The sequence below is a fragment of the Mytilus galloprovincialis genome, unplaced genomic scaffold, assembly GCF_965363235.1.
Source record: "Mytilus galloprovincialis unplaced genomic scaffold, xbMytGall1.hap1.1 HAP1_SCAFFOLD_66, whole genome shotgun sequence".
NCBI lineage: Eukaryota > Metazoa > Mollusca > Bivalvia > Mytilida > Mytilidae > Mytilus > Mytilus galloprovincialis.
This window is the reverse complement of record NW_027468006.1, coordinates 27,240-36,188: the sequence shown is the minus strand read 5'-3', so window position 1 is coordinate 36,188 and position 8,949 is coordinate 27,240. Positions and strand designations below refer to the sequence as shown.

The window sequence follows — 8,949 nt, the reverse complement described above, 5'->3', positions numbered from 1 at the left end:
TATCATTACTGATGAGAAAGTGCATGCATGGTGATTATTTGGGCCATAAAGCCAGTATTTGTACCCCCCTGAAATCCAACATATTTAATATTTTTATATTTAAAGAGTCTTAAAGATGGCATATTAAATTCAATTAAATTCAAATTGTGATAGCATTGTTAGGTAATTTATAACTTTATGTTATGTGTTGCTATTTATATATATTTAAACATATAAAAAGTGACTAGAATATATATACTTATTTCACTAACAGTGATAACAATAACTTGTTTTTGAATTTTCCAACATAGGAATTGCAGGTTAAATTTATTTATTTTCAAGTACAATTAATTATTAAGTGTATCTCTATTTAATTAAGTAATAATCATGATAATACACAAATAGTATTTCCATGCAGTCTCTTTCTTATCAGTTAGTTATAGAAATGTTATGTAGGTCCCCCATCTGTTTTCCATTTGCCTCTGTGAAATGGACAGGAAATGATATGTACACACTCAAGAGTTGGGGCCTTATGAAGGAGACCACATTGCTTTGTACATTTCTCTTAAATTGCTACAGTCCAAAATATAAAAATAATAGATAAAAATTGGTGAATATTATTTATTTATTATTATAAATCAAATATTTAAGATTTAGGTAATTAATAGTATAATGATTAGGGAAACATTTCAAGGAATCAAACAACTCCCAAAATAACCCCAACACTCAGGTCAGATTCAAAATTTGAACTTGCAGACATTACAAGAAAAGATGTCTTAAATATTTATCTTGACCAAAATATGAATTTTACCATGGATGTAGAGTTGTGGACTAAAAAGAGCCAAAGTATTCTATTAACATTAAAAAGTGCAGATGTATATATTCTTCTGATGACATGCATATGACTATTGGATTTGTGAAGATTGATGTTTTCATATATTTTGGATTGAATCTTCTGGTAAGTTGAAATTATGAATATAAGTATTTCAACCTTTTTGAATATTATGAAACTGCTATTTCCTTCAAATAACTTGTGACATATATATATATAAGTACCATGTAGGATCAAGAAAATAACTATATAAGACCATTCAATTTTTGCATAATTACATCATGTTCATAATTACTGTGGTATTTGTGTATGACACAAGACTTATATCTTTAAGACAATCTCTTTTATATGATATTATTTGATAGTTAAGTTTTGGCAAAGTTGGAGATCTGTTGTATGACTGTAATAATTAAATATATATAATAGACATCTATTCCGAAAAATCATAAAGTGTTATCTTTTAAAATTTAGTACATATGTACTCAATTATCATGATTATGGATCAAATTTAAGATTTTTAAAATGGCAAGACAAACATTTTGTACATGTAAATGCGGGCCTATGATGTTAAAGTAAAATAAAAGACCAATACTACATGTACTAATCAAAGTGAAGAATAACCTATACACTTCATGCACAGTATATGTAATAATTATTTTGTTTAATTGTAATAAGACAATTTTTTTTTATATTTCAGAACTGGTGAAACAAAAGAAAATTGTTTTCTGATAGGACTGAAGAATGGACACATTCAATCAGACTTGGAGTAAGTAGTTTTATATGAAAGAAATCCTTATGAATGCTTTTTAAGTAACTTTTGCACATATTGGACTTTTAACAAATTTGAAAAAAATCAAAAGTTGTAAAACCATCTGTAATATTTTTTTGATATAAACATGATATATATCTTAAAAATTAGCAAATTGAAAACAGGGGTTACAGCCCACAGGTCTTATTTTATTGAGAAAATCCCCAAAACAGTTCATAGTAAATTCATTATAATTATCTGCCCTTGATTTTACAAGGATTTTTTTCTTAAAATATAATTACTCTTAAAAACATGCTTAACATCTTATTTTTCATAGTTTAATCTTATGATTTCAAGTTTTAGATGTTTCTGTTGTAATATGTATATTGAATGATATATGGTAAAAATAGTAAATTCAGGTCAATATGTCAAAATGAAGGAAAACCCCACCTACTTAGGCAGCTCACAATTTACCTGTATAACATAGAGAAATTTGTCAAATACCTTTTAGTTAAACCAATAATGCATGGTAATTTTAATTTATGTCCTCTTTTTTTTCAGGTTATGTTACTGCTTGGTGCACAAAACACAACAGATCCATGCAAGATGGTCATATCAATGATGCTGTTACAGAGCAAATCAGTTATGCACGAAATAAATTCAGGAACTTGTGATAATAATTTATATTCAAAGAACACTGAAAAACCCTTAAAAATATGACTAATAACTGAAAATGAAGAAATTGTGAAGAACTAAAAATGTCAAAATTATACATACATGTATAGTAATTTGTAGTTGCTTAAATAAATTCGATCAAGTTTGATAACATTTTTTGCATTTTATTGTATGAAGGCCTAGTTTTTCTTCGCAAGAAGGCATGGCAGTGGTAAAAACCTGAATCTTTGGAACGAAAAAACTCTTTCATTGAAGACAGAATTTTTTCATATTCTTAAGGCGGATTTTTTTTCATATTCTAAGGCGGATTTTTTTTCGAAGGCGGATATATTTTCCGTTTCATTAGGCGGATATATTTTCCGTCTCTTTAGGCGGATATATTTTCCGTCTCTTTAGGCGGATATATTTTTGAGAAAAACATTTTTCCTTTTAATTAGACGGAAAATTTTCCTCCTAAGACAGGCGGATAAATTTGCATATTTCGGCTCTATTCCGCCCGTAACCCGCCTGGAATCCATGTAAGAAAGATTCTTCGTGTAAAAGTGGACTTTAAACGGATTCCCTCTAAAATATCCGCCTGGAATCTGTGTAAAAGACGCCTGGATTTTTTCGTACAGGTATGAGCAAATTGGTAAAACAAATTTGTCGTAATCTTTTACGGTTACGGAGGAGTAGTGGCCACAAGAAAAACAGTGTTTGGGGAGGTAACTCTTACAACGTAAAGTATTTGGTTACGCAGTTGTCAGTTTTTAAAGCGCATACACTTTACGATATCATATTTCATATATCTAAGCGACATCTTGTGAAACAACAATACTACGCAAGAAAGAAATTAGGCGGAAGAAAAAAAATAATAATAATAATAATCAGAACAAAATCAATAGGTCTTTCCACGGAAAAGTGGAAAGACCTAATAATGGGAGAAAATACCCTAAAAAAGGGGTGGGTGGGTGCCAGTGAGGCATTTTATGATACATACAATTTATTAGAATGGTTAAAAGTGCACATTTTCAATATAAATCAATTGTTTAAAAAACAATTGTTAACGGTCTTTCCCCTCTGAAACACGATTGATTTTTTTATTAATTGCTTAATTAATTGAGTGATAGATTGATTGGTTGGTCGGTCGATTAATCAGTTGATTGATTGATTGATAGATAGAGTTGAAGCCTCACGGAACACGTTGAAAAGGATTTGGATAGCGTAATTCCCGTGTTTAAACACTTGAGACCTAGCCTCTTGGAACACGTGAAAACGGCATTGATGGCCTAGTGCCCGTGTTTAAACACTTGAGACCTAGCCTCTGTGAACACGTGAAAACGGCATTGAGAGCCTAGTGCCCGTGTTTAAACACTTGAGACCTAGCCTCTAGGAACACGTGAAAACGGCATTGAGAGCCTAGTGCCCGTGTTTAAACACTTGAGACCTAGCCTCTGTGAACACGTGAAAACGGCATTGAGAGCCTAGTGCCCGTGCTTAAACACTTGAGACCTAGCCTCTGTGAACACGTGAAAACGGCATTGAGAGCCTAGTGCCCGTGTTTAAACACTTGAGACCTAGCCTCTAGGAACACGTGAAAACGGCATTGAGAGCCTAGTGCCCGTGTTTAAACACTTGAGACCTAGCCTCTGTGAACACGTGAAAACGGCATTGAGAGCCTAGTGCCCGTGTTTAAACACTTGAGACCTAGCCTCTAGGAACACGTGAAAACGGCATTGAGGGCCTAGTGCCCGTGTTTAAACACTTGAGACCTAGCCTCTGCGAACACGTGAAAACGGCATTGAGAGCCTAGTGCCTGTGTTTAAACACTTGAGACCTAGCCTCTAGGAACACGTGAAAACGGCATTGAGAGCCTAGTGCCTGTGTTTAAACACTTGAGACCTAGCCTCTGTGAACACGTGAAAACGGCATTGAGAGCCTAGTGCCTGTGTTTAAACACTTGAGACCTAGCCTCTAGGAACACGTGAAAACGGCATTGAGAGCCTAGTGCCCGTGTTTAAACACTTGAGACCTAGCCTCTGTGAACACGTGAAAACGGCATTGAGAGCCTAGTGCCCGTGTTTAAACACTTGAGACCTAGCCTCTGTGAACACGTGAAAACGGCATTGAGGGCCTAGTGCCCATGTTTAAACACTTGAGACCTAGCCTCTGTGAACACGTGAAAACGGCATTGAGAGCCTAGTGCCCGTGTTTAAACACTTGAGACCTAGCCTCTAGGAACACGTGAAAACGGCATTGAGGGCCTAGTGCCCGTGTTTAAACACTTGAGACCTAGCCTCTGTGAACACGTGAAAACGGCATTGAGAGCCTAGTGCCTGTGTTTAAACACTTGAGACCTAGCCTCTGTGAACACGTGAAAACGGCATTGAGAGCCTAGTGCCCGTGTTTAAACACTTGAGACCTAGACTCTGTGAACACGTGAAAACGGCATTGAGAGCCTAGTGCCCGTGTTTAAACACTTGAGACCTAGCCTCTGTGAACACGTGAAAACGGCATTGAGAGCCTAGTGCCCGTGTTTAAACACTTGAGACCTAGCCTCTAGGAACACGTAAAAACGGGTCCGTGCAACATTTTAGTTGTATTGAAATTATGATATTTGTAGGAACATGCAAGGATATATATACACGCCTATAAAAAAAATCCTTGCATCTTCCTTTATACATGTTTTTTTTTTTATAGGGTTTCCCAGGATGTGTGTCTTATTTACTTATTGATCTTATTGTGTGTGCATTGTATTCAATTTTGTATTTAAAGGAAATCGAACCTGACCTGCATGGTTTGAAATGTACGTGCACATTTTAATTTTTTCGAAAAGGGGAAAACCCCTTTTTCATTTTAGGTAGTACCGGATGCAGCGATTGTGACGTCACCAAGCTGATATAGTCAAACAGATAGTTTATTATAATCCTTTGCAGAGAGAGACGTCGTCCTGAGCACATGCACCTATGTATAAAGAATGTGCAAACGGATTTAATTTTCTTTCATTAACAGGTCATTGATGTCGGATTGTGCATGCATTTTTTGCACACGTATCTACGGGAACACAGATTTGTTTTTTAATGCATGTTTAGAAGTTTGATTCTAGGATTTTACTACTTTTTACGAGCTTTGGATTGATTTCTACATCATTGATTTTAATTTCTCAATCCAGATTGGAACGTTAAGCGGACTGCACGTGATTTGTACTGCTAACGGAAAATATATTTTCTCGATTTATTTTACAGGTAAATTATTGTCCAATCGCTGACCGCTGACCACTGGTCGACTCATTCATTGCATGCACACAAAAATGCTATTAATGCCGGTGTTATAGTACTTTAACAAAACGTTTATCGATCAATTTTCAGAAATACATGTACATGATTTGGAGCAGATATTTTATTGTGCATGAATAGATTTGTATTTCAGAAAGAAATTTATTTATAAAAAAGATGGATTAGCATTTTTATAATAAAATAGAAATGGGATTCCTAAAAAAAAAAAGGGGGGGGGGGGTGTTAGATAGGTAGTTGTGGGCATTGGATTATTTACAAAGATAAATTGCATGTACGCATCATGAGAGCTGTAAAGTTTGAAGCTATAATTAGTAAATTTGTTGATATTTCCATTTCAGTGGCATGAAAACCCCCAAAATACTACGCATATTTTTTCGACAAAATTTCACGACATAAATAATGTCGCGACTAACATTTTGCTCACATTTGTTTCAAATTTACCCCTAACTTTTTTCAAAGAAAAAGCAGTTTGAAGTGAATGTCAAAATTTAGATCATGACCTTGACCTTTGACCTTGACCTCATTTTTTAAGTTGGGACCCCAGGACACCAAATAAAGCGGTTCTAGGTTTATACGCCTAAAGGTTCACGAGTTCATATGCATATCACTTATCTCAAATGCAAAAGGGGAAATAACTCTCATATGGAGTCTCCGGATAGCTTCGTTCAATTTAAGATCCTAATCCTGAAGACGTAATGAGCAAATTGGTAAAACAAATTTGTCGTAATCTTTTACGGTTACGGAGGAGTAGTGGCCACAAGAAAAACAGTGTTTGGGGAGGTAACTCTTACAACGTAAAGTATTTGGTTACGCAGTTGTCAGTTTTTAAAGCGCATACACTTTACGATATCATATTTCATATATCTAAGCGACATCTTGTGAAACAACAATACTACGCAAGAAAGAAATTAGGCGGAAGAAAAAAAATAATAATAATAATAATCAGAACAAAATCAATAGGTCTTTCCACGGAAAAGTGGAAAGACCTAATAATGGGAGAAAATACCCTAAAAAAGGGGTGGGTGGGTGCCAGTGAGGCATTTTATGATACATACAATTTATTAGAATGGTTAAAAGTGCACATTTTCAATATAAATCAATTGTTTAAAAAACAATTGTTAACGGTCTTTCCCCTCTGAAACACGATTGATTTTTTTATTAATTGCTTAATTAATTGAGTGATAGATTGATTGGTTGGTCGGTCGATTAATCAGTTGATTGATTGATTGATAGATAGAGTTGAAGCCTCACGGAACACGTTGAAAAGGATTTGGATAGCGTAATTCCCGTGTTTAAACACTTGAGACCTAGCCTCTTGGAACACGTGAAAACGGCATTGATGGCCTAGTGCCCGTGTTTAAACACTTGAGACCTAGCCTCTGTGAACACGTGAAAACGGCATTGAGAGCCTAGTGCCCGTGTTTAAACACTTGAGACCTAGCCTCTAGGAACACGTGAAAACGGCATTGAGAGCCTAGTGCCCGTGTTTAAACACTTGAGACCTAGCCTCTGTGAACACGTGAAAACGGCATTGAGAGCCTAGTGCCCGTGCTTAAACACTTGAGACCTAGCCTCTGTGAACACGTGAAAACGGCATTGAGAGCCTAGTGCCCGTGTTTAAACACTTGAGACCTAGCCTCTAGGAACACGTGAAAACGGCATTGAGAGCCTAGTGCCCGTGTTTAAACACTTGAGACCTAGCCTCTGTGAACACGTGAAAACGGCATTGAGAGCCTAGTGCCCGTGTTTAAACACTTGAGACCTAGCCTCTAGGAACACGTGAAAACGGCATTGAGGGCCTAGTGCCCGTGTTTAAACACTTGAGACCTAGCCTCTGCGAACACGTGAAAACGGCATTGAGAGCCTAGTGCCTGTGTTTAAACACTTGAGACCTAGCCTCTAGGAACACGTGAAAACGGCATTGAGAGCCTAGTGCCTGTGTTTAAACACTTGAGACCTAGCCTCTGTGAACACGTGAAAACGGCATTGAGAGCCTAGTGCCTGTGTTTAAACACTTGAGACCTAGCCTCTAGGAACACGTGAAAACGGCATTGAGAGCCTAGTGCCCGTGTTTAAACACTTGAGACCTAGCCTCTGTGAACACGTGAAAACGGCATTGAGAGCCTAGTGCCCGTGTTTAAACACTTGAGACCTAGCCTCTGTGAACACGTGAAAACGGCATTGAGGGCCTAGTGCCCATGTTTAAACACTTGAGACCTAGCCTCTGTGAACACGTGAAAACGGCATTGAGAGCCTAGTGCCCGTGTTTAAACACTTGAGACCTAGCCTCTAGGAACACGTGAAAACGGCATTGAGGGCCTAGTGCCCGTGTTTAAACACTTGAGACCTAGCCTCTGTGAACACGTGAAAACGGCATTGAGAGCCTAGTGCCTGTGTTTAAACACTTGAGACCTAGCCTCTGTGAACACGTGAAAACGGCATTGAGAGCCTAGTGCCCGTGTTTAAACACTTGAGACCTAGACTCTGTGAACACGTGAAAACGGCATTGAGAGCCTAGTGCCCGTGTTTAAACACTTGAGACCTAGCCTCTGTGAACACGTGAAAACGGCATTGAGAGCCTAGTGCCCGTGTTTAAACACTTGAGACCTAGCCTCTAGGAACACGTAAAAACGGGTCCGTGCAACATTTTAGTTGTATTGAAATTATGATATTTGTAGGAACATGCAAGGATATATATACACGCCTATAAAAAAAATCCTTGCATCTTCCTTTATACATGTTTTTTTTTTTATAGGGTTTCCCAGGATGTGTGTCTTATTTACTTATTGATCTTATTGTGTGTGCATTGTATTCAATTTTGTATTTAAAGGAAATCGAACCTGACCTGCATGGTTTGAAATGTACGTGCACATTTTAATTTTTTCGAAAAGGGGAAAACCCCTTTTTCATTTTAGGTAGTACCGGATGCAGCGATTGTGACGTCACCAAGCTGATATAGTCAAACAGATAGTTTATTATAATCCTTTGCAGAGAGAGACGTCGTCCTGAGCACATGCACCTATGTATAAAGAATGTGCAAACGGATTTAATTTTCTTTCATTAACAGGTCATTGATGTCGGATTGTGCATGCATTTTTTGCACACGTATCTACGGGAACACAGATTTGTTTTTTAATGCATGTTTAGAAGTTTGATTCTAGGATTTTACTACTTTTTACGAGCTTTGGATTGATTTCTACATCATTGATTTTAATTTCTCAATCCAGATTGGAACGTTAAGCGGACTGCACGTGATTTGTACTGCTAACGGAAAATATATTTTCTCGATTTATTTTACAGGTAAATTATTGTCCAATCGCTGACCGCTGACCACTGGTCGACTCATTCATTGCATGCACACAAAAATGCTATTAATGCCGGTGTTATAGTACTTTAACAAAACGTTTATCGATCAATTTTCAGAAATACATGTACATGAT

At 36.8% G+C, this 8,949-nt stretch overlaps 1 long non-coding RNA gene across 1 annotated transcript; it reads left to right on the top strand.

Moving 5' to 3' along the window:
- The first annotated feature begins 879 nt into the window (after positions 1-879).
- Positions 880-2,387, top strand: LOC143060106 (uncharacterized). The gene is made up of 3 exons (XR_012973842.1): positions 880-937; positions 1,509-1,577; positions 2,121-2,387. It is a non-coding gene; the product is annotated as an uncharacterized LOC143060106 (long non-coding RNA).
- Positions 2,388-8,949: the final 6,562 nt, after the last annotated feature.